We start from the raw sequence: 27,344 nt of genomic DNA, 5'->3' as shown, positions 1-27,344 counted from the left end.
TGCTCTAGTGTGTGGGGCAGATCTGGGCTAGCAGGCCCCAGGGAGAACTCCAATGGCATCTGTGTCAGCATGCCCACACCAGGCCACAACAATGGCCGCCGCCAATGTCCCAGTCCCTGGAGAGGTCTCACCTCTCACCAAGATGCACTCAGGGCCTATCAGGTGAGTCTCTCTTCACCAAAGCACTGTGCACCTTTCTTTCTGGTGATTTTACGTTGCTTTCTGAAATGGGTCAGTTTGCGCGTGGGCCCTGTAAGAGCCAGTTTTACTTTCTTTGTGAACCAGCTTTTCTGGGGGTACTCCCCTGTGTTTTAGTAGCAAGCAAAGTCAGATATTATGCCACTCATCTCGATTGTGCTGGGTCCACAAAATGCCCACAGCAGGGGCGCTCCCCGGCTCCGGGCCCCACGCCTCCAGGGAGGGCTGTGTACCTGTGAGCTGCTCCCAGGCGGCCATGAGGCTGGTGGCTTGTGAAGGCGGTGTTTTTCCTCTCCAGAAGGGAGTTTCTGCCTCTTCCACCTCAATTAGGATTGTCCTTTGTTGCAGGAGTTCCTCTTATCCAGTTTTCAGTTCTTTCTCAGGGGTGATTTTTCCACGAGTAGTTGTAAATTGGCTGTGTACGCGGGAGGAGGTGAGTTCAGAGTCTGCCTACGCCGCCATCTTGACTTCTCCCCTCAAAAAAAGTTTGTTTTAAAAACCTTTTCTATTCTATGTCTCTTCATTGTTCACGTGTGTTCTTTGTATGTTCACATATTTATGTCTTGGACATGCTCTTCATTTAATGGGGAATACTATCTTCATTACTCTTTTATTAATCAATGTCCTTACTGAATTTAGATCGAGGACTTTATGTAGGCAAAAGCAATCTTCTTTTAGGAATCATTGTATCTTAACTTCATCTAACACTAAGCATGCAATTCACACGCTCATCACAAAAACTCTGCGAGGTATGCTGGATAGATAATACTACAAGTGAAAATATTGAGGTTAAAAAAGTTAAGTAACTTGCATGAAGTCACTTAAAATAAACGAAAACTAATCCTTGTGAGTCTTAACCTCCTGATAATACATTTTGCTCCCATTCTAAACATTTTCTACCTGGATTAGATATATTTCTATTCAAGAATCCCGAAGTGTAGCAATTGTTGCCTTCTACTTTTAACTATGCATATCTGTAATTGTCAGCTAGCCTCTCTTCTCTCCACTGTCCATCCGCTGCCACTTCCAAGATTAGATCTTACTCATCTTATTTTCTTCCCATAATAATATCTTATATATTGCACACATTTAATAAAGTATGTTTAATTTTTCTTTCAGTTAATGCTGCCACTATATGAGAGATAAATATAGTCTATATTTCCAATATTAAGCTTTATATTACATATAATATAATATATTATTTATTATTATTATTATATATTATTATATTATTTATATTTCCTGAATTAAGCTTTTCTAAGTCATCTACTAGAATAGAATTAACACCAGCTTTAGAAGCCAAAAGATGTAAGATTAAATCCTCATTCATTTACTGATTACCGATAGGACTTACATAAATAACCTAAGGTTCACAGTCTCCTTTCATTGTTTTTGTTTTAATCCATAAAAAATTAAAATTCAACATCACAACATATAACATCTAGCAGTTTGGTTCCTAGATACCAAATTTCATAGATCATAAGACATACTTTTTCTCCCCTCATTTTAACATCTCTGCAATCTAGACATACCTACAGCCAATGTCATTTTAGAACTGCTGTCACCCAGGGAGCAGGCATGACATAGATTTTATTGCTTGGACATGCATAAATGTGGTTGAAATTACCAATGACATACTGGACAATTGCAATGTCTGGGTGCTTTAGTCAAAAAAATATTCAAGGGCAATTTGAGGAAGAGATATGATTCCTGACCATTTTCTAAAATCATTTTATCTTTGAATCAAAAATTTAAAAAGCACAAAAGGCTGTCAGTGGCTTGGAGAAGAAGGTGGAGAGAAGAGTAGAACATTCTTTACAGACATATTGTCTTCCTACCACTCTTGTTGATGGAAAAGAAACACAAATAAGATGACTCTGAGAATATTTTAATTGGTTAATTTCACCAAATTTTCCTTTGATTTATGATTGAATTGGCATATAAATTAGTATTTGTTGTATTATGTCTAAAAGAGCTCTGTAAATATGTATAACATAAAAGTCTATATGGTAAGAACTCATTTTTACCATGATTTAATTTATAGCTTTTTTCCTTAGTAGAAAAAACAATCATGCATTTTACAATCATTGCCAACTTAGAGTTCTTGAAATGAGGCAGTTAACAAGAGTCAGCATTCTCCTTTATTTTGCTGTATGGTTACTAGATACTATAGTTATTTGTGTGATGTGGTCACATTGCATTACCTATTTTACGTTTCTTAATAAATCTACAGGATCATTTACTATTCCCATAATTTTAGGATAGAATATATTTTACATTATGAAATTATTTACCTGTTAATCAGTTTATCAAATCATAATCTAATATTTAACTAATAAAGTAAAACTATAACTTTATAAATTCCTTCTTACGAATTGATGTTATTGACTTTTTCTCAAAGCTATGCATAAAATAATTCTCAAATATGTATACTGTGTTAATTATAATCAAAACATTATCATAAATTCAAAATAAGAAACAACGTACAAAACGTATATTTAGGATTGATTTCCTTCACTAAGATTTAGTTCTTTAATTTTTTTTACTGTGAAATTGGTCCTCGTATTTTTATTTCCTTATTTATCAATGTCAAATATGCTTGTAATAAGCCAGTCTGTTTCTAATCACTTTATATGTATCAACACATTTAATACTAATAACAACCCAATGAAATAGGTCTGTTATCCTCTCCATTTTACAGAGAAGAAAAGTGATGCACACATACATTAGATAAGTTATCCAAGACCCTAGACCTGGTGATTTACCAAAGTGGATGTAGTAAGGTCTATAAGTATAAAAAGTGTACAATAATCCCAGGGGGACTTGGGAAAGACAATGTTTTTAGACTATCACATAAATTGATCAGATTTGTGGCTAATTGATAAAGAAATAAAAGAAGGCAGCCCTGGTACCAACATTCTATTCTCGATTTCTGTGAAACTGGCTTTTATTTTTTTGTGTGTCTTATTTTACTTAACATAATGTCCTCCAGGTTCACCCATATTGTCATAAATGGAATATTTCCTTTTTTTATGGCTGATTAATAATCCACTGTACATATATACCACATTTTCTTTATCCATTCTTCTGTTGATGGACACTTGGGTTGTTCCCATGTCTTTGCCATTGTGGAAAATGCTGCAATGAACATGTGAGTAAGGGTATCTCTTTGAGAAACTGATTTCATTTCCTTCAGTTATATACCCAGAAGTAGGATTGCTGGATCATATCATAGTTCTATCCTTAATTTTTGGAGGAACTTCCATACTGTTTTTCATAATGGTTGTACCAATTCACATTCCCATCAGTAGTGTATAAGGGTTCCCTTTTCTTCACATACTTGTCAACATTTGTTATCTCTTATCTTTTTTATGACAGTCATTCTAACAGGTGAGGTGATACCTCAATGTGGGCTTGATTTGCATTTCACTGATGATTAGTAATGTTGAGCATCTTTTTAAGTATCTGTTGGCCATCTGTATGTCTTCTTTGGAAAAATGTATATTCAGGTACTTTGCCATTTTTTAATTTGATTATTTTTTTGCTATTGAGTTGTATGAGTTCCTTATATATTTTAGATATTAATCTCTTATCAAATATATGGTTTGCAAATATTTCCTCCCATTCCACAGATTGCGTTTCCAGTTTGTTCAACATTTTGTTTGCTTTGAAGAAGCTTTTTAGTTTGATGTAGTCACACTTGTTTGGTTCTGCTTTTGTTGCTTGTACTTTGAGTGACATATCCAAAAAATATTTGCTAAAACCCATGTCAAGGAGATTTGCCCCTATGTTTTCTTGTAGAAGTTTTACAGTTTTGAGTCTTAAATTGAAGTTTTTAACTCATTTTCAGTTAATTTTTGTGAATGATGCAAGATAAGTGTTCATTTTCACCCTTTTGCATGTGAATATTGTTTTCCCAACACCATTTATTGAAAAGACTATTTTTTCCACATTGTGTGTTCCTGACACCCTTGTCAAATATTAGTTGAATGAAGATGCAAGGGTTTATTTCTGAGCTCTCAATTCTGTTCCATTGGTCTATATGTCTGCTTTTATGGCAATACCATAGAGTTTTGATTACTATGGCTTTGTAATATAGTTTGAAATCAGGACATGTGATGCCTCCAGCCATGTTCTCCTTTCTCAAGATTGCTTTGGCTGTTCAGGGTCTTTTGTGATTTCCTATGAATTTTAGGATTGTTTTTTCTGTATCTGTGAAAAATGCCATTGGATTTTGGTAGGGATTGCATTGAATCTGTAGACTGCTTTGAGTAGAATGGATACTATATATATATATAATAATATTAATATTTTCAATCCAAAACTATAAAATACCTTTTCTTTTAATTGTATCTTCTTCAATTTTTTTCATCAATGTCTTATAGTTTTCGGTGTGCAGATATTTCACCTCCTTGGTTAAATTATTTCTAGGTATTTTATTCTTTTGATGCTATTGTAAATAGGATTGCTTTCTTAATTTCTCTTTCAGATAGTTCATTGTTAATGTATGAAATGCAATTGGTTTTTGTATGTTGATTTCGTATCTTGCAACTTTGCTGAATTCACTTATTAGTTTTAACAGTATTTTGAAGGAGTCTTTAGGGTTTTCTACATATAAGATCATGTCATCTGTAAATAGAGACAATTTTATTTCTTCCTTTCTGATTTGGATGCATTTTGTTCCTTTTTCTTGCCTAAATGCTCTGGCTAGGACTTTCAGTACTATGTTGAATAAAGTGGCAAGAGTGGGCAACCTTGTCTTGTTCCTGATCTTAGTGGAAAAGCTTTCAGCTTTTCACCTTTGAGTATGCTGTTAGCTGTGGGCTTGTCATATGCGGCCTTTATTATGTTGAGGTACATTCCCTCTCTACCCAGTTTGTTGATCGTTTTTATCATGAATGAATATTGAATTTTGTCAAATTCCTTTTTGCATCTATTAAGATGATCATGAGTTTTATCCTTCATTCTGTTTATGTGGTGTATCACATTTATTGATTTGCATATGTTGAACCATCCTTGCATGGCTGGAATAAACTCCACTTGATCTTGGTGTATAATTCTTTTAATGTATTCTTGAACTCAGTGTTAGTATTTTGTTGAGGATTGAATGTATTCTTAATGCATTTTATTTAATGTTAAAAAGTAAGGTTCTGGGGCCGGCCCGGTGGCTTAGTGGTTGAGGGCGCATGCTCCGCTACTGGCGGCCTGGGTTCGGATCCCAGACGTGTGCCGACACATGCTTGTCCAGCCACGTTGAGGCTGCATCCCACATGCAGCAACTAGAAGGATATGCAACTATGACATACAGCAATCTACTGGGGCTTTGGGGAGAAAAGGGGGGGGGGAGAAAAAAGGAGAAGGATTGGCAATAGATGTTAGCTCAGGGCCAGTCTTCCTTAGCAAAAAAAGAGGAGGATTGGCATGGATGTTAGCTCAGGGCTGATCTTCCTCACACACACACACACAAAATGTAAGGTTCTTTTTCTGAGGGAAAATATGCTGTAGGATAGACCACATAAAGTAAATTCATATTCCATTAGTAAACAGTTAAAGAATCTCAGCCTCATCATAACATCATCAAACTATGTATAACATAGCTACTTACAAAAAGGGAAATAGTGATTGTGCTGAAAATTCTATATCCAAAATGATTTGTGACAGAAAGTAAAATAATGTTCTTTCTTTTCTCCTAACTTGCAATCTCTCTACCAAAACCTTATTTATATTTTTATTCATAGCACTCAGCAAAGGGCTAAAACATTAGCTTGAAATTTTGTAGATATAGTTTCTTAAAGCAGAGCATTAATGGAATTAAGGTCTTGATTAAAATTTCATTTTTTTCTCTAATTAACTTGTATTTTTACATGTACTTTCCATTTGTATATTTATGTTCATATCATCAATGTTACCATGTTCAAGGTGAAAAGGATATAGCTATTGACTATTTATATCCACTCAGCCTGCCTGCAATTTGTTCATGACCAAATATAACATTCATAGACAGACTTTCACCATGGAAATAGCATTCCTTATTAAGAGCAATAAATAATGTTTACTTCTAGACTTCTTACATGTTGAAATATTATACATTTGGTATTTAATACTGGTTTTCAGCCCCCTCACTTAGCTTTATTTGAGGATTGAACACTTAAATTACTTACAGTTTAGAGTTTGGCGAAATCTGAACAAACACCTAATACAATTCCCTTCCTCACCAGTCTCATTTTTTTGCAGATTATGAAACTAAAGTGTAGAGAAATTGTCTTAACCAATGGGTCATAATGATTCATTCATTCAACAAAATTTACTGATTGCTTAATTATGTGCTAGACATTCTTCTAGTTGCTGAAGATATAGAATTGAACAAGATAAGCAAGGACTCTAACCTTTTCAGAGTTTAAAGGGAGAAAGGCTAAAAATGAGTAACTAGAGTAAGATTATTTCAGATAGCAATAAATGAAAAGATGATGATTATAGACAGAAAATATCATTGTTTAGAGAAAAAGGAATAGTGGATAACTTTTCTTTTTGGTGTGAAATAATAATGTGTGATGTATGACTTAAGAACATAGTGATTGAAATGATTACATTCAAATCTACAACTGAGATCTCATTAAATACATTAAAGCAATGTCTTCTTCCCTTCAGCTACCTGGATGTGACGGAAAATTCATTATGTTAATATAAGGAACTTTTATTTCCATGTGAATTTACTGACCTAAATATTTGTTAAATGTTATTTCAAAATGTTAACTAAATTTCTAATTAGTTTTGATATGACTGCCTGACCTATATTTCAGAATAGCCCAAAAGCATACAAGTTCCGAATACTCATTACCTTGGCAAATGATGTTAGTAACTAATGCTATATCTCCTTAAACTTGCTTTATGATATATTATAGAAACCACCTGATATTTTTTGAGTGTTTTTTTTTTTTCATCCATGAAAAGCTTTGTTCAAATGCAGCTTTACTTGCATGCCCAAAATATGAAGCAGATGGAACTGGAGCTGCTTTGTGAAGAATCTATTCTGCTTGCCTTCTCTTTTCCCCTGTCCACCCAGCAATAACCCAACTAGTCTTTATTTTATTTTTTGGCTTTTGCAATTGTTCCCTCCCCACAACTCCCCCCCGCCCCACTTTATTAATAGAATAGCTCTTGTGCTACGTAGCACATAGCTTAAAAATACTTCATTAATCCAGTGGGATATCTTTTAGATTGCAGATGCTTGGTTTGGCTGTATTTTTACAGACTTTATAAAATTTTTCTTTAAAAGCATTGAATTATTCAGATAGTTTGTGGGTAGGGAGGAAAGTATTAATATTTTTGAAATGAAATTATTAGAAAATAATTTAGCTCCATTTACTCTTTAGTATTTACTCACAACAGCTTTCTTTGAGCGATACCAATGTCTTATTCACTCTAGGAAGTTCAGTTCATGCTTTTTCTCAGAATATGCTGTTTCAATTATTGGCTTTGGGCATGGTTACACTGAACTGGAGAATCCATAGATCCCTTTTACACTATGCTATAATCCATCATTTTCCTCTCTTATAGAACAGGGAAGCTTAATATTGTCATTTTTATTATTATGTTTATGTTTCTATAACTGAGGTAATATTGTATACAATATTAATTAAATTTTATGAAATATTCCTGAATTACTAAGTTAAATGAAGCATGGTGCTCTTGCTAAAATACAATTTAAGCTCACATCTTACTCATGATTGTATTTTGAAACATAATATCTACAGATTAAAGTAACACTACTTTGTCATAGATGGATGAAAAGTTATATCCTTATTATCATTTTGTGAAGATAATGCTATAACAGGTATAGCTCTGAATAACAGATATAGCTCTGTTGTGCATTTTTTAAAAAAATCATTTTTGAAGCTTCTTGTAAGTACCTGGAAATCTCTGTTTATGGAACCAATGATCCTTTTGAAATTGGTCCAGCTTTAGACTGTGTATCCTACTAAGCATCTTTAAAAGTGGGGCATTTTTTCTCGACGTGATGCATTGCCTTCTCATGGATTTTTTCCAGTCACTTCAACGTTAATTGCTTCCTAGAGTTAGCATCAGCCTTGGGTAGGAGTTACTGCTAGGCAACATATGTGGAATAAGTATCCTCAACCAGCTCCACATGCTTTTGTGGTTCATTGGTCTTTACCTGTCTTATACTTCTATTGATCCTGATATTTAGATTGCATTAGTTCTATTAATAAATAATAGCATCATATATATACTTCTTTAACCATTACTTTGAAAATGTATGGTCAGAGATTCAATAGTATTTTTAAAATTGAGATGAAAATTATCCTGTAAATGTTTTATTTACTTAATTTTTATTGACGTACACTTGACATACACTATTGTATTAGTTTCAAGCGTACAGCATAGTGATTTGACATTACAAAGTGTCAAATTATTTACATTGCAAAATGATCGCACTGATAAGACTAATTACCAACTGTCATCATACAAAGTTATTACAATGTGGAATATAGTCAACAATATTGTCCTGTAAATATTATTTGGTATCTTTAACCAAAAGATGCATAAACAGAAAAATATTTTTTAAAGAACTAGCGTTTGTCTTAGGAAAATTACCAATGAGTCTTAGTGATGGGACAGAAAGTAGATTCAGTGCACTGACGTTATTTGGTAAATGTCAGAACAAAACACATTTCTCAGTCTTTATATTTTCTACTGGTATAAAATATAAGATTGCATGCTTTTTTCATTTTTTGTTTTAATAAACTCAAAGTTTTTAAATTTTTCTTAAATAGCTCGATTAACACTTTAGTTCATTAAATTATGCCTCACAGAATAAAACTGCAATGATATCAATGCTTTTTCACAAACAAGTAAACTCTGAGGCTCATGTCTGAGCTTGCCAAGGAGACACACCAACCACCAAGCAATCCCGATGAACTTTCCAGGTCAAACAGTTCCTTTTTCCCTGGATTCATCTCACAAGATGTTAAAAGTTCAATAAATAATTTGTTGCCCTAAGTAAAAACAAATGTCTCAACTCTACATTCACATTTGTGGCACTCTTTTGAGCCTTGTATATTCCTATAGCTCTTAAGTCATAGCATTTAGAAAAGGATCTATCATTAAGAAATGAGCTGAGTAATATATGAATTCATCCATTGCAGGTACTGCCAGCATCTACAGATCTCATTCTATTTGTGCAAAGTATTCGTCTAACATCTAAATAAAAGAAAGTCTTTATAGAAGATGCTGGAATCGACATCCCAGAAATTATATATAATCGATTTCAGGGAAAAAAATGCTCTGTTAAATTGTCAGATATTTTAAACATGATAATGGTTTTACTTTGCTTATTTTTTTGCATATGAATATTTTTTGGAAATCTACATGTCATATTTGTTCTTAATTTTATAATCTATATACAGTGTATCAAAAAGGCACTTCTGAAACAAAAGATTAATGTATAAATTTAAATAATTACCAACATAAAAATGAATATATTTATCTCTAGGGTTAAGAAGATATTTTGTGCATTCTTTCCTTGATGGACTTGAGGCACAATCACTAGATGTGTGAGACTGTAACCTGGACATTCCAATGATCTGTTACTACTGAAGATGCTTTATTTAAGGCAAATGAGACGGAATGGAAGTAATCTCGAGGGGGAAATAATGAACAACTACCACAACAAATGTTCCTTATCTAAAATTATAGCTCTTTTGTTGTAAAAAGGATCATAACTTTTAATTAACCATAAATATTAAACTTTTAGAAAAAAATTGTTTTTCAAAAAGTTTAAATTATTTATTTATGTATTTCCAATTAATAAATTCACTACATTTTAGATCATTCCTGGTTTCTTTTTATGAGATATTTTTAGTTCTTAAATTTAGATAAAATGGAGTACTAAACTTTTTATTTTGCCTTTAAAATAAAATAGTAATACATAATATATAAAAAATAAAAATAAAATAAACTACACGTAGGTATTTTGACTTTAATATTTATGCATTCCTTCAACAACTAACTGTGAACATGCACTGCAAAACATATACAATCTACTTATGACAATCAGGAATTTAGACACTAGTTAGAAAAATTATTTAAAGATGGTAGATTCAATCCTTGAGTTTATCTTTTCTCCCTTCTCCTTCCACTGTGACAAGGGAATTGAAGAGAATAAAAGCAGATAACTGATGTCACTAAAAGTTCAGAAAATTAAGGAAAAAAAATGGTCATATAAATAGATTAGTAGATTGGGAAATATGGGGGTAACGTGCTAAGACACTTATTTTTGGAAGTCGGCATCAGCAATAAGGCTATTTTGATCTATCGATTTATTGTTATCTCGTTAGTAGTTAGGAAGCAGAGAGATGGTAGGGTAGAAAATGGAGAAATACATGAGTTAATTCCACCTATGGTCATTTATTTTTATTATCAGCTATAAAACGCAACTCATGGTTTTATAAGTAGGTTTTCTCTAGATTTATAAACTTTATGTGAAATGATATCCTATATATATATATATAAATTACATATATTGACCTTTTTATTTTACCAGATAAAGTTATTTTAACTCCTCTCTCTCACTATATAAAACATTTTTAGAAGAGACAGAGAAAAACAGAAGAGATAGAGAAGTCGTATCAGGGCAAACAGGGAGGAGTAGGAACAAAGTGAAGAAAAAAGAAACGTAAATAAAAAATATATTTTATTTTTGAAAAGTCTTTTGCAATATTTTAAAATGAAAGGCTTTATATATAGCTCCAAGGTGATGCTGCAAATCTGACCATAGGTTTAGAAAAGAAATAGTTTGTTTTTGCCCTTATTATTTGGATATTGCAAAATTTACCAAGTGTTTAAAATTATACATATGTATGTGTGTGTATATTTATATCTCTGTAATTATATCTAATGTATCTTTTACATAACATGAGAAACAATTGGAATGGTTGGTAGCTACAGAGAGGTAAATGTTTGCTGTGGTCCTGATTTGATGGTTCCCAAAACAAGTTTTGAGTACAGTCTACAAATATTCAAATTGGTTAAAATTCTTTTCCAATTTTTTCTCAAACTTGTTTGTACCATCTTGAGGGAAAATTAGGACACAACTGTTTGCATTAACTAGCCATGTGCCTCATTATACACAGTTTTCTGTTCTATATCTAGGTTCAAGTCTGGAGGGATCAGAACAGTTGATGTGGGGTGAGAGGGGGATAAGTAGACTTTGAAATGTGGAGTATTTCTGTGGCAGGTAAGGTGATATTTGCCCTTACAAAATTTCAGTGAGTTAAATGGAAATGATGACCTTGTTTATATAAGATGCATAACCAGAATCAGTACAATTAAAACCAGATCTTGAGATTTATTCCAATTTTCTGACTGTAAGAAGCACAACAGTATGGTCCAGGCAACAGTCTCTTTGAATCATGGAGATGGAGAAAATGATTGATTTTATAATATAGTTTTCTATGTGTTCTACCACATACCAACAGTGCCCAAGGTTTTCTGTTTTTTTTTTTTTACTTTTAGCCATTACAACCTTACATCAAGTTTTAGATACTAGCTTAACAAACCATTTTGATCTAAAATCTTGGTACAATGAGTTTTTCTATTTTAGCTTAAAAAGACTTTGTTTTATTCATTCTAAATAAAATTTACCATGTATTTAAAATTATATATATGTATGTGTGTGTATATTTGTGCGTATATACATATGCTATATATGTATATGCGTATGTACACATACATATGTACCGCTATCTAGTTATAAAAAGAGCAGGGCAAACTATAACACTTGAACATAAGTGTTTAATACTCTGTCATTTGAATTTATAAAAATCTATTGATGTGTTATTATGACGTGCTTTTATTTTTGGATTTTTGCAAGTTCTGGAGAAAGGAGAGAAAAACATTTAGCTCTTGAAGATAAAGATTTAAAGAAAATCCCTAAATATCCTGTCACATGTTCTAAAAGTAGCTTCCTTCCTCTTGTAAGTTAATCAATACCCTCACTTGAAACCTTGTATTAGCACTAACTCCCAGTGACAGACAGCTCTCATCTTTGCTGCCTTGGATGAAGTCTTTATTGCTGTTAGAAACATCCTCAGGCATATACTGGAAAATCTATTAAGAGACATGATATTATCGGATTTAAGTTTCACTACATTCAAGAGAACAATGATTAATATATTTTGTCACCATCTTTTCCTTGTAATGGTGACACTGACAGTATTATTGGACGTAATTGTGGAAATATCTAATTTTTTCTAATATACATATATTTTAATGGGCCTGCATACGACATTCTTTCATAGAACAAAATCTCAACTAATACATTTGCATACTCTTATTCATCAGTAGCTTCACAAATAAAACATAATCAGTTTCCATGAAAAAAATTTGCTTTGATTTTTATCTTAGTTTACAACACATTTTTGAATAATTAAAATCTATCAGAATCACAAAATTTAATCAGAAAACTACAAGTTCATTCAGCCTTAACACATTCTTTTTGCTTCCCTTTTCCCAGTACACTGTAACAGTCAGATCAGCTATCAGTTTCTGAAATGCACTTTTCCTGTGGGATCAGATGTCTCAGCAAGTATGTCCAATCTGTCAGCAACTTGAACCTGTTGATATTAAAATCTATATTCCCCAGTCCTTTGGTACTTCTTCAAGCATCCTGTTATGTGTGACCTTGCCCTGACATGTGTTATGTCACAAATACTAGACTCTCCTAAGACAATCTTGAGGGAAAGGTATGTTAAGTGTGGGAAATCCTATGGAAAAAAATCAAGATATGGTTAACATTCTCTCCTCCAATGCATCTCAGCTACTCACTGTAGATTCTTTCTCCTTACACTATTTTCCTTTTCTTCAGAAAACATCTCTGATTTATGTCAGTTTCTGTCATAAAATGGTTAGTACATTTCAAGTTTGTCATATTGTTCCAAATAAAGGGAAGCAGTACTCAAAAACTTACCACAGGATGCACCTGGTGTTCATTTTTTAGCTCCCTACAGGCCAAGACGGAAAAGACAGAGCAATAGCTCCGTGCTCAATTTGCATAGATCAAGTAACTCCCTGAAGTGCCATCCCATTCCTGAGAAGAAGCCTGAGATAGCATATGAAGGCAGTATTTCATAAAATAGCATTAAATAGATCACTTATATTAACCCTCAAGTAAGTGTGTGTAAGTCAGAGAACAAGACAAGCTGTGTTGAAGGCTTAGTCTAATTGAATTATTGATAATAGAAAAATTAGAAGATACAAAGAAATTATTTGGCTCTCTGTACCCAAGAAAGGCATACATATTTTGAGAAATTGGATATGGAAGGTAGAATTCTTATCTAACCACTCCTCAGAATTTTAAATGAAGTTATTTGTCATTATGTATTTCTTGATTTCCATCAGCAATACAGTAAAATTTTAGTTGAAAAATTCCATGAAATATAGGTCTATATCATAGGCACATTAGTGTCAGATGTATATTTTACTTTTATAAATCCCAAAATAAGAACTGGATTAACCTTATACTTTCAATTCATAATTTCAGAAAAGGAAGCATATTTTTCAACAACACTATGTTTTCCCACACTATGTTTTCCCAGAAGATGAAAATGGCTAAAACTTCAGATTGAAGGATTGAGAGTCTGTTTCACGCATGTGTGCATGTGTGAGTGAATGTGTGCGTGTTTAATGGAGATGAAATAAACATAATACACAATTAACCATTTAAAAGTGTATAATTAAGTGGCATTTAGTGCATTTGCAGTGTTGTGCAACCACCATCTCTCTCTAGTTTCAACACTTTTTCATTACTCCAGAAGAACACTCCATACCCATTAAGTAATCACTCTCTGTTCCTTCCTTCCCCCACACTCTAGCAACCAGTACTCTGCTTTCTGACTCTATGGATTTGCCTATTCTGGGTATTTTGTTTAAAAAGAATCATACAATATGTGACATTTTGTGTCTGGCTTATTTCACTTAGCATAATGTTTTCAAGGTCCATCCAAGTGGCAACATTTATCAATACTTCATTCTGTTTTATGGTTGAATAATATTCCACTGTACTTATATAACAAAATTTGTTTATCCATTCAGCCCACTGATGGACATTCGGGTTGTTTCAACCTTTTGGCTATTATGAATAATGCTGCTATAAACATTTGTGTACAAGTTTCTACGTGGACATCTATTTTCATGTCTCATGGATATATACCTAGCAGCAGAATTGCCAGATTATATGGTAATTCTATTTTTTTTGTTTTTATGAGGAAGATTGGCCCTGAGTTAACTTCCGATGCCAATCCTCCTCTTTTTGCCAAGGAAGACTGGCCCTGGGCTAACATCTGTGCCCATCTTCCTCTACTTTATATGGGACACCGCCACAGCATGGCTTGACGAGCAGTGCATTGGTGCGCAGCCAGGATCCAAACCTGTGAACCCCAGGCCGCCGCAGCTGAGCGGGCGCACTTAACCACTGCGCCACCAGCCGGCCCCCTGATAATTCTATTGTAACTCGTCGAGGAACTGTCAAATTGTTTTCCATAGCGGCTGTATCATTATTACTTTCCCACAAGCAATGCATAAGGGTTATTATTTCTCCACATCCACACCAACACTTGTTACTTTTTGTCCCTTTTAATTATAGCCATTCTAGTGGATGTGAAGGGGTATCTCATTGTGGTTTTGAAATGCATTGCCTTAATTATCAATGACCTTGAATATCTTTTGAAGTGCTTGTTGGGCATTTGTAAATTATCTCTGGAGAAATGTCTATTCAAATCCCTTGCTCATTTTTAAATTAGGTTGTTTGTCTTTTTGTTGTTGAGTTTTAAGAGTTCTTTATAAATTCTAGATATTAACCCTTATTAGATACATAATTTGCAAATATTTTTTTCCATTCTTTATGTTGTCTTTTCACTTGTTTAATAATGTCATTTGATTAAAAAATAGCTTTTTAAAAATTTTTATAAAATCTAATTTATTTTTTTTTTCATTTTATTGTGGTAAGAACACAACACGGGATCCAATCTCTTAAAATTTTAAGTATTCTTGAATACAGACACTATGTTTTCCAGCAGATCTCTAGAACTTAGCTATCTTGCATAATTGAACTCTATACCTGTTGAAAAACAACTCCCCATTTCCACCTTCCCCCAGCTTCCAGAAACCACCCCCTGTACTCTCTGCCTCCATAAATTTGACTATTCCAGATTCCTCATGCAAGTAGAATGGCACAGCGTCTGTTCTTCTCTAACTGGCTTACCTTACTCAGCAAAAACATCCCCCAGGTTCATCCATGTTGCCGTATACGGCAGGATCTCCTTCCTTTTTAAAGCATAATAACATTTCACTGTATGTTTATACCACAGTGTCTCTATCCGTTCATCTGTGGATGGATATTTAGGCTGCCTCCACATCTTTGCTATCGTGAATAATGCTGCAATGAATACAGGAGTGCAGATATTTCCTCTTTTTTTCTTATGTTGCTCATGCTTTTGGTGTCAAATCTAAAAATCTATTGCCAAATCTGATGTCATGAAGATTTACCTCTATGTTTTCTTCTGTTTTATAATATTAGCTCTTATATTTAGAGCATTTATCCATTTTGAGTTAATTTTTGTATAAGTAGTGAGTTAGAGGTCTGATTTCGTTCTTTTGCATGTGTGTGGTGAAAGGCTTGATATTATGGTCTAATATTATGAGCTGACTTGAGACCTCATAAAATAGAGAGTGCCTCGAATGGCCTAACTGAAAGTTTCACTCTCTATGCTGCTCCAGCAATGGGGCCCCTATCCAAACAACCCTCCTTATCAAACAGACCAAGCGCAGATCCCGTTTATCCCTGAACAGTGAGTTTCAGTTCCCTGCCAGCCCACAGAAATTGTTCAAATAAACCATCACATCCTCCTGAAGGCACCAGGGGCACCTCAACCTCTTGATACTACAAACCCTGCCTGCACCTTGTCATTCATTCTGTTCCTAAGCGCAACTCTAGTGTGACCTTGTATGGCATGCAGTGTCCCCCCTTCATGGATCAACTCTAAATGTATTTGACTAATAAACTGCTATCAGTTTCATCTTCCCAGGGCCAATTGTGTTCATCCATACCCTAAACCCCAGGTAAGACTCCCTCCCTTATGAATGGGATGAATATAAGATGATTAATACAATGGTCTTAGACCACTGTTAAAATCAATTGACCATAGATATATGAGGTTATTTCTGCATTCTCAATTTTATGCCATTGATCTATCCATCTATCTTCATGCCAGTATCACGTTGTTTGGGTGAATATAGCTCTGTATTAAGTTTTGAAATCAGGAGATGTGGATCTTTCAATTTTGTTTTTCTTTTTCAATATTGTTTTGTCTGCTTGGGGCCCCAAGTAATTCAATATGAATTTGAGGATCAAATTTCTAATTTTTCAAAAATTGGAAAAATTAATAGTGATTACATTGAATCTGTAGATTGTTGTGGAGAGTATTGTCATCTTAACACTATTAAGTCTTCCAATCCATTAACATGGGTTATCTTTCCATTTAATTAGAGTCTTCTTTAATTTTTTTTAGTATGTTTTGTACTTTTTAGTGAACATGCTTTCATCTTCTTGGTTAAATTTATTCCTAGATATTTTATTCTTTTAGATGATGTTAATTGTAAATGGAATTGTTTCTATCACCACCATCCATCTCTAGAACTCTTTTCCTCTTGTAAAATTGAACTTTATACCTATTAAACAAAAACTCCCCATTCTCCCCTTCTCCCCACCAACCACCATTCTACTTCCTGTTTCTATGATTTAGACTACTCTAAGTACCTCGTATAAGTGGAATCATACAGTATTTGTTTTATTTGTGACTGGCTTATTTTACTAAGCATATCTTCAAGGTTTATCTATATTGTAGTATATGTCAGAATTTCCTTCCTTTTCAAAGCTGAATAATATTCTGTTGTATGGACCACATTTTGCTTATCCATTCATTCATCAGTGGGCATTTTGGTTGCTACCACGTGTTGGCTATCGTGAACATATGGGCATGGGTATACAAATATCTATTTGAGACCATGCTTTCATTTCACTTGGACATATATCCAGAAGTAGAATTGCTAGATCATATGGTAATACTAATTTTTTGAGGAACAGCCATATTGTTTTCAATATGGTACAGTGCCTGTACCACTTTACATTCACACCAACAGTGCACAAAGGTTCCAATTTCTCTGTATCCTCACCAACATTTGTTATTTTCTGTTTTTTTTTCAATAGTAGCCATCCTGATATGTGTGAGGTGTTATCTCATTGTAGTTTTGATTTGCATTTCCCTAATAATCAGTGATGTTGAGCATCTTTTCATGTACTTATTATTAGTCATTTGTATATCTTCTTTGGAGAAATGTTAATCCAAGTCCCTTGTTCATTTTTTTATTCAGGTTGTTTGTTTTTTTGCTGAGTTTTAGTCTAGATATTACCCTTATTAGATATGATTTATAAACATTTTCTACTATTCTGTGTATTGCCTTTTTACTTTGTTGATAATGTTATTTGATGCACAAATTTTTAAAATTTTCATGAAGTCCAGTCTGTCTATTTGCTCTTTACTTGCCTGAGTCTTTGGTGTCATAATCAAGAAATTATTGCCAAATCCAAGATTGTGGAGCTTTTGCTCTCTCTCTATTCTATGGGTCTCTATGTCTGTCTTTATGCCGGTGCACACGATTTTGATTATTGTATATTTGTAGTAAGTTTTGAAATCAGAAAGTGTGAGTCTTCCAGCTTTGTTCTTCTTTTTCAAGATTTTTTGTTTATTCAGGGTCGCTTGAGATTCCAGATGAATTAGGATGGGTTTTTCTATTTCTGCGAAAATCATCATTGGGATTTTGATAGGGATTACATTGAAATCTGTAGATCTCTTTGTGTAGTATTGACATCTTTATAATATAAAGTTTCCCAGTCCATGAACATGGCATATGTCTCCATTTATTTATGTCTAACTTCTCTCAGAAATATTTTGCAATTTTCATTGTACAAGTTTTTTTTTTTTTTACCTCCTTGGTTAAGTTCATTTTTAAGTAATTTTTTCTTTTTAGTGCTATTGTAGATTGAATTGTTTTAATAATTTCCAATTTAGACTGTTCATTGTTATTGTATAGATATGCAACTAAACTTTGTGTATTGTGTATTCAGCTGCTTGGCTGAATTCACTTATTAGTTCTAATAGTGTTTTTGTGTGTGGAAACGTTAAGGTTTTCTATATATAGGATCATATCATATGTGAACAGAAATATTTTTACTTCTTCCTTTCTAACTTGGATGCCTTTTATTTCATTTCTTGCCTTATTTTCTCACTAGAACTTCCAGTACTATGTTGAACAGAAGTGGTGAAAGCAGACATCAGTGCCTTGCTCCTGACCTTAGAGGTAAAGCTTTTGATCTTTCACCATTAAGGGTGGTGTTTACTATGGGTTTTCATATATGGCTTTTATTATGTTGAGGTATTTTCCTTCTATTTATAGTTTGTTGAGTGTTTTTATCATAAAAGTGTGTTGAATTTAGTCAAATGCTTTTTCTGCATCAATTGAGAGGATCATTTTTATCTCTCTTTTCTGTAAATATAGTGTATTATGTTAATATTCACACATGGAACCAGCTTTGCATTCCAGGAATAAATCCCACTTGGTCATGGTATGTAATCCTTTTAATATTCTGCTGAATTTGGTTTCCAACTATTTTGTTGAAGATTCTTGCATTCATGTTCATAAGGGATAATGGTCTGTAGTTCTCTTTGAGTGTCTTTTTCTGGCTTTGGTACCAAGGTAAAGTTGGCTTCAAAGAATGAGTTAAGAAATGTTTCCTCCTCTTCAAGTTTTTGGAAAAGTTTGAGAAGCACTAGTGTTCTTCTTTAAATGTGTGGTAGAATTCACCAGTAAAGCCAGCAGTTCTATGCCTTTTGTTTGTTGGTAGATTTTTCATTATTGATTTATTCTCCTTGCTAGTCATAGGCCTATTCAGATTTTCTATTTCATCATGATTTAGTCTTGGTAGGTTTTATGTTTCTAGGAATTTGTCCATTTCATCTAGATTATCCAATTTGTTGGTGTGTAATTTTTCTAGTACTCTCTTTTAATCGTTTTTATTTCTATAGAACCAGTGGTAATATCCTTGGTTTGTTTCTGATTTTAGTATTTTGAGTCTTCTCTCTTTTTATCTTAGTTCATCTAGCTCAAGATTTGTCAATTTTATTGATCTTTTCAAAGAACTAACTTTAGGTTTCATTGATTTTCTCTATTGTTTTTCTATTCTCTATTTTGTTTATCTTCTAATATTTATTATTTCCTTCTTTCTGCTAGCTTTTATAGTGTCTTAAATTGTGAAGTTACATTGTTAGTTTGAGGTGGTTCTTGTTTTTTAATTTAGTGTTTATAGCTATAAATTTTCCTCTTTGTACTGCCTTTGGTGAATCCCATAAGTTTTGTTATGTTGTGTTTTCATTTTCACTCATCCCTATGTATTTTCAAATTTCCCTTGTGATTAATTCTTTCATCCACTGATTGTTTAAGAGTGTGTTGTCTAATTTTCACACATGTGTGGGTTTTCCAGTTTTCCATCTGTTATTGATTATATCTATCTTCATCCTGTTGTGGTCAGAGAAGATACTTTGAATGCTGCCTATCTTTTTAAATCTTTTGAGACTTAATTTGTGGCCTAACATAAGGTCACACTTAAAGTAATGACTGATAAGGAAGGACTTATTTCTGTTATTGTGCTATTTGTTTTCTATATGCCTTATAGCTTTTTTTGTCCCTTATTTCCTCCATTACTAGTCTTCTTTTGTGTTTCGCTTATTTTTTAAAATAGTAAAATGTTTAAATTCCTTTATTATTTCCCTTCGTGTATATTTTATAGCTATTTTCTTTGTGGTTACCATGAGGATTACATTTAATACTCTAAATTTATAACATTCTAACTTGAATTTATGTCAGTTTAACTTTAATAACACACAAAACTCTGCTCCTTTAGAATTTCATTCACATGATTTTTAGTTGTTGATGTTATAAAATTATATCTTTATAAATTGTGTGCCCCAAAACATAAACTAATAATTCTTTAAATGTATTATCTCTTAAATTATGTTAAAACAAAACATGGAGTTACAAGCCAAAGTTACAATAATACTAGCTTTTAGACTCATAATTGGTTTTTTAAATAATGTGTTTGTCTCTTAAATCTTGTAGAAAACAAGAAGTAGAGTTATGAACCATTGTTACAATAATATGAATTGCCCATATATTTACCTTTATTGGTATCTTCATTACTTCATATGGCTTTAAATTACTGTCTGGTGGCCTCTCACTTCACCCTGCAATACTCCTTTGAACATTCTTTGCAGGGCAGGTTTAATGATATTCAACTTCCTCAGATTCTGTTTACCTGGGAATGTCTTAGATTCTCTCTCACGTTTGAAAGTCAGCTTTGTTAGATATAGAATTCTTGGTTGGTTGACAGGTTTTTGTCTTTTGAGACTTTGAATATATAGGCATATTGCCTTTGGGCCTCTAAAGTTTCTGATGAGAAGTCTTCTGGTTATTTTATTAAGATCCCTTGTATGTGACGTGTCACTTGTCTATTGATGGTTTCAAGATTCCCTCTTCTTCTTTGACTTTCCACAGTCTGATTATAGTATGTCTCAGTGTGGGTATCTTTGAGTACTTCTTAATTGGAGTTCACTGAGTTTCTTGGATGTTTATATTCATGTATTGCATCAAATTTAGGAAGTTATCAGTTATTATTTCTTCAGATATCCTCTCTTTCCCTTTCTCTCTCTCTTCTTCTTCCAGGACTACCATAATATGTATGTTTATCCACTCGAAGGTGCTCCATAATCCCTTAGGCCCTGTTCACTTTTCTTCAATGTTTTTTTTCTTTCTATTGCTCAAACTCCATAATTCCCATTGTTCGATTTTCAAGTTCACTGATTCTTCCTTCTGCCTGCTCAAATCTGCCTTTGAATCCTTGTAGTGAATTTTTATTTTAGTTGAAGTACTTTTCAGCCCAGAATTTCTTTTTGGTTTCTTTTTAGGTTTTTTATCTCTTCACTGATATTTTTATTTTGTTCATTCATTAATTTTTTTTTTTTTTTTTTTACTTTCTCCATGTCTTCTCTTAGTTCTTTGAGCATCTTTACAACAGTCATTTTAAAGTCTTTGTCTAATTAATCTGCCATCAGGACTTTTGCAAAGACAGTTTCTGTTGTCCTTGAAACAGTTTCTGTTGCCTTTTTTTTTTCCTTTCAACAGACCATATTTTCTTATTTATTTGTATGTATAGTGATTTTTTTGTTGAAAACTTGACATTTAAATCTAATAATGTGGTAACTGCAAACATCAGATTTGCCCCTTCACCCTTCACCAGGATTTGCTGTTTTTTATGTTTTTACTTACTAGTTTTTTTATTGTTATAGGCTGTCTCTGTCCTGAGAATCATCCTGCAGTGTAAATTTATGGTCTTTTCAGGTCTTTCCTGTACCTGCACCTTTCCCTGGGCATGGACGGTGACTTTCTAATTTCTCCTATGTATGCAGTTGTTTTTGAATGTCCTAATCTTTAATGTTTGGATCCTGAAAAGGGAAAAATAGAAAAATGAAGGAAGGGGAAAAAAGAGGACCAGTCCTTTAAGTCCCCTGAAAGTCACTTCAATTATAAGGAGAGGGGATTACAATAACAACGGGAGGTGCAACAACAATGGCTTGCCATCTTTTTGTTTGCACTTCTGTAGTCAGAGTCAGCAATCAGCAATCAGCAATCAGAGCACACATCTTTGATATATGGAGGACAGGATCTTTTTTACCCTACCTTTACCTGTGGAAGCTCCTCCTGGAACATGTGCAGGGCTGCCTGCCATGTGGCTGGATAAAGGGGAATGGTTACCTTCTATGTGCTAAAAGCTGAAATTTACTAAAATTAACTACAATTTATTGTCCAATTTAAGCCTTCCCCTGGAAGTTACAAGTCTTCAATAGACTCCAGAGTTCTAAAAATAGTTACATTATACAGATTCTGCCAGTGTGTTTCTTATCTAGGTGAAGAGACAGATTCCTGATGCCTTCTACTCTGACATCATCACAGAATCCTCTCTCATTATTTCTTCAAATATTTTTTCTGTCTCTTTATCTATCCTACTTCTAGAACTCTTAGAATGCAGATGTTGGCACACTTGATGGCATCCCATAAGTCCCTTAAGCTTTGTTCATATTTCTTCACACCTTTTACTTTCTGTTCCTCAGACTGGGTCATTTCAATTGTCCAATCTTCAAATTCTCTAATTCTTTTTTGTACTTTCTCAAATATGTTGATGAACCTCTATAGTAAAATTTTCATTGTCACTATTGTATTTTTCACCTCCATAATTTCTATTTGGTTCCATTTTATCCTTTCTATATCTTTATTGATATTCTCTACTAATTCATACTTCATTCTTCTGATTTCCTTTGGTTCTTTGTCCATGGTTTCCTTTGGCTTTTATTTTTTTAGCACATTTAAGATAGTTAAATTAAAGTCTTTGTCTGGTAAGTCCAATGACTAGGCTTTCTTGGAAATGGTTCCCTGTCAATTTTTTTTCCTGTGAATGAACCATATTTTCCTCTTTGTATACTTTATAATATTTTACCAAGAACTGGATACATGGAATATCATAATGCGGTGGCTCTGGAAATCAGATTCTCACTCCCCCCTGGAAATTTTTTTGTTGTTACTTTTGGGGGCTCAGTTATCTGTTTAGTTAATTAAGATTATTTTTGCAAAATCCATATTCTTTGTCAGTATAGTCACTGAAATTTCTATCTATTTATCTCTATAGTCAGTCAGTACCCTCACAAAGATTTTCTTGAATACCTAAATCCAATAAGAAAATAATAAAGATGTTCTTCCTCTTTAAATTCTTTCAACAGATGCTGCCTGACAATTCACTTGAGATCCTGGGAGTTGAAAGAATGTCCTACCTCTTTGCCAGTCCCTCAGTGAACCACTAGGCAGATCAAAACATCCAAAGCCAATTTTTGGAGGTCAAGGTCTTATTGCCTACCCTGGTATTAGCAAGCCACACCAGGCCACTGTCCTACCATTGCCTGTTGCTGAACTTGAGGATGGGGGATGGCAGCTGCTATGCAAAACACCAAAATTCACCAAAATTTACCAGCCTCTTTCTTTATCAAGCACTGTCCTGGAAGCTGTAAGAGTTTGGCTAGTATCTGGATTTCAGCAGAAGTTGATTTTGACACTTCTTATGGACTCAATAGGTGTTTTATTAGAAGAACTGATTCTTGCAGCTTCCTAATTCATCATCTTCCAGCATCCACCTAATATTTTATGGAATTTGAAATATTGTAGCTAGATGACACTTTAGAAATTATATACTCATATCCTGTGTGCTGGGAGAGGTAGATTGCATTTTAATATTTTGAAATAGAAATCTTAATAGGAACAAAAATCTTTGCATAAGAAATTACATTGAAAAGCTTTGCAGGCTGAGGGCTAGGACCAAGATGGCATGGAATACAGGCATACTTTGTTTTATTGCACTTTGCTTTACTGCAAATTGCAGATATAGTACTTTTTACACATTGAAAGTTTGTGGCAATCCTGCATGGAACAAGTCTATCGGTGCCATTTTTCCAATAGCATTTGCTCACTTCCTGTCTCCATCTCACATTTTGGTAATTCTCACAATATTTCAAACTCTTTTATCATTATTATATTTGTTATGGTGATCTGTGATCAGTGGCCTTTGATGTTACTATTGTAACTGTTTTGGGGTGCCATGAATGGTGCCCATAAAAGACGATAAACTTAATCAATAAATGTTGTGTGTGTTCTGACTGCTCCAGCAACCGTTCCCCTATCTCTCTTCCTCTTCTCAGGCCTCCCTATTTCCTGAGATACAACAATATTGAAATTAGGCCAATTAATAACCCTACAATGGCCTCTAAGTGTTCAAGTGAGAGGAAGATTCACACATCTCTCACTTTAAATCAAAAGCTAGAAATGATTAAGCTTAGTGAGGAAGGCATGTTGAAAGCTGAGACAGGCTGAAAGCTAGGCCTCTTGCACCAAACAATTACTCAAGTCGTGAATGCAAAGGAAAAGTTCTTGAAGGAAATTTGAAGTGCTACTCCAGTGAACACACAAATGACAAGAAAGCAAAACAGCTTATTGCTGATATGGAGAAAGTTTTAGTGGTATTGATGGAAGATGAAAAGAGCCACAACATTCTTTTAAGCCAAAGCCTAATCCAGAGCAAGGCCCTAACTCTCAAGAGGTGAGGAATCTGTAGAAGAAAAGTTTGAAGCTAGCAGAGGTTGGTTTATGACTTTTAAGGAAAGAAGCTGTCTCCATAACATAAAAGTGCAAGATGAAACAGCAAGTGCTAATGTACAAGTTGCAGCAAGTTATCCAGAAGATCTAGCTAAGATAATTAATGAAGGTGGCTACACTAAGCAATAGATTTTCAATGTAGATGAAACAGCTTTATATCTGAAGAAGATGCCATCTAGGACTTTCATAGCTAAAGAGGAGAAGTCAATGCCTGGCTTCAAAGCTTCAAAGGACAGGCTGACTCTCTTGTTAGGGGCTAATGCAGCTGGTGACTTTAAGTTGAAGCCAATGCTCATTTCCCATTTTGAAAACCTTAGGGCCCTCAAAAATTATGCTAAATCTACTCCGCCTGTGCTCTATAAATGGAACAACAAAGCCTGGATGACAGAACATCTGTTTACAACACAGTTTACTGAATATTTTAAGCCAACTGTTGGAATCAACTTCTTCCAACCCTCATAAATGACTTTGAGGGGTTCAAGACTTCAATAGAGGAAGTAACTGCAGATGTGATAGAAATAGCAATAGAATTACAAGTCAAGCCTGAAAATGTTACTGAATTGCAGTGATCCTATGATAAAAGTTTAACAAATGAGGAGTTGGTTCTTATGGATGAACAAAGAAAATGGTTTCTTAAGATGGATTCTACTCCTGGTGAAGATATTGTGAAGATTGTTGGACAATTGTTGGACAACAAAGGATTTCAAATATTGTGTAAATTGAGTTGAGCAAGCAGTGGCTGGGTTTGAGTGGATTGACTCCGATTTTGAAAGAAGTTCTACTGTGGGCAAAATACTATCAAACAGCATTGCGTGCTACAGAGAAATCATCTATGAAAGGAAGTGTCAATCTATGTGGCACACTTAATTGCTCTCTTATTTTAAGAAATTGCCACAGTCACCCCAGGCTTCAGCAATCACCATCCTGGTCAGTCAGCAACCTTCAACATCAAGGCAAGACCCTCCATCAGCAAAAACAGTACGACTCTGAAGGCTCACATGGTAGTTAACATTTTTCAGCAGTAAAATATTTTTTAATTAAGCTATGTACATTGTTTTTTTAGACATAATGCTATTGCTTACTTAATAACCTCAGTAGAGGGGCTGACCTGGTGGCACAAGCGGGTAAGTGCACGCGCTCCGCTGCGGCGGCCCGGGGTTCGCTGGTTCGGATCCTGGGTGCGCACCGACGCACCACTTGTCAAACCATGCTGTGGCAGCGTCCCATATAAAGTGGAGCAGGATGGGCACAGATGTTAGCCTAGGGCCAGTCTTCCTCAGCAAAAAGAGGAGGATTGGCAGATGTTAGCTCAGGGCCATCCTCCTCACAAAAAAAAATAATAAATAAAAATAAATAAATAAATAAATAAATAAATAAATAAATAAATAAAAATAACCTCAGTAGAGTCCACACATAACTTTTATATGCACTGGGAAACAAAAAATTCATGTGACGCTTTCTCATGGTGGTCTGGAACCAAACATGCAATGTCTCCAAGGTGTGCTTGTATCAAAAGGTTGGTAACACTGGAGGTAGAAATAGTATTTTTCAAAGGAAATTTATAGGAATTTAGGGATGTGGAACAGATAAGAATGAATATAAGAGGATAGTATGGTAAAAGGATAAGGAATTTTTAAAATGTATCTATTTTTTATTTTAATTATCTTGTTTTCTAGCAAAGCACATCATTTTCCTCTCTCACAACACATAAATTGTATGTGAGTGTGTTTTCTAAATTGAGTGTGTGTGTATCTGTGTGTGTGGGGGGGAGATGTAATAAAGAGGAAACTAACGAATATTTTACAAACTCAGGGGGCAGACTGAAAAAAATAGGATGTAGAAGAAAATATAATAATTCAAAACTTCAACTACTTCAGTTCAAGTAGGAAATTAAAGTAATAGGTGAGCATGAGATCCTAGGGCTCTTGGGTATGTTTTGTAATCTTCTATAAAGCATAAATCTTGATACAGCATGGCCTGGGATTTGGGACCAATTCTACGCAAACATTACCGAGCAGGAAGACCTAATTAACAGGATAGTCCAAATATGTTTCGTACAGAGACTCCCCAAACATGTCATTTAAACCAAGTTAAAGAAATATATTGGCCTTTTCTGTGGCCAAAATTTTTATCTTAATTTTCTTTTACATGAACCAAAATATGTTTTTTACTTAGTCTGAATGCTACTGTTCTAAAATTTTGATTTGTGTATGATTGCCCATTTTTCTTAAATTACAAATTACTTTTGTTTTTGGTCTTTAGGCTTGGCTTACAGCCTCCTTCAACAAGCCGCATTCAAAAGCTCTTCAGATACAATTAATAGTATCTGCATTTTCTAGCTTCTGTGTTCTTCCTTATCCCAGAAATAGAAACTGCATTCTGTTCAGGGATTCTGGGCCCTATTAAAGAGAAATATTGCAAAGATCTAAATTCCTGGCGCAGAGATATCCCTAGAAGTTTATGTCTTTCAAGTCCCATATGTAAAATCAAAATAAAACAAAACAAAACCAGCTGCTTTGTTTTAATCATTGTTTTTGAGAGCCAAATATTTTAGGTCAAACTAGTGAAAAAGAAATGCTTTCCTGATATTGAGTTTCTCTGGATTACTTTCTATCGTGTCTCTCTTTTCATTAATAGACCTCGGGTATATTCAATATATCTTATTTGGTTTGGTATCTTCAAATCCTTAAAAATAATCCTGACCAGAGAATAACAAACCAAATAAAACAAAAAAAATTAGGAAAGTGACTCTGATAATTACAAGT

General features: G+C 33.9%; 1 long non-coding RNA gene across 1 annotated transcript; it reads left to right on the top strand.

The window, feature by feature from the left end:
* Positions 1-12: 12 nt before the first annotated feature.
* LOC131410553 (uncharacterized) lies at positions 13-26,194 on the top strand. Its single transcript, XR_009221286.1, has 3 exons — positions 13-162; positions 18,563-18,630; positions 23,157-26,194. It is a non-coding gene; the product is annotated as an uncharacterized LOC131410553 (long non-coding RNA).
* The last annotated feature ends 1,150 nt before the right edge of the window (positions 26,195-27,344 follow it).

Source organism: Diceros bicornis, chromosome 10 (genome assembly GCF_020826845.1).
Source record: "Diceros bicornis minor isolate mBicDic1 chromosome 10, mDicBic1.mat.cur, whole genome shotgun sequence".
NCBI classification, from domain to species: domain Eukaryota; kingdom Metazoa; phylum Chordata; class Mammalia; order Perissodactyla; family Rhinocerotidae; genus Diceros; species Diceros bicornis.
Note: the sequence above shows the minus strand (reverse complement) of the source record. Positions and strands in the feature narration are given on the sequence as shown.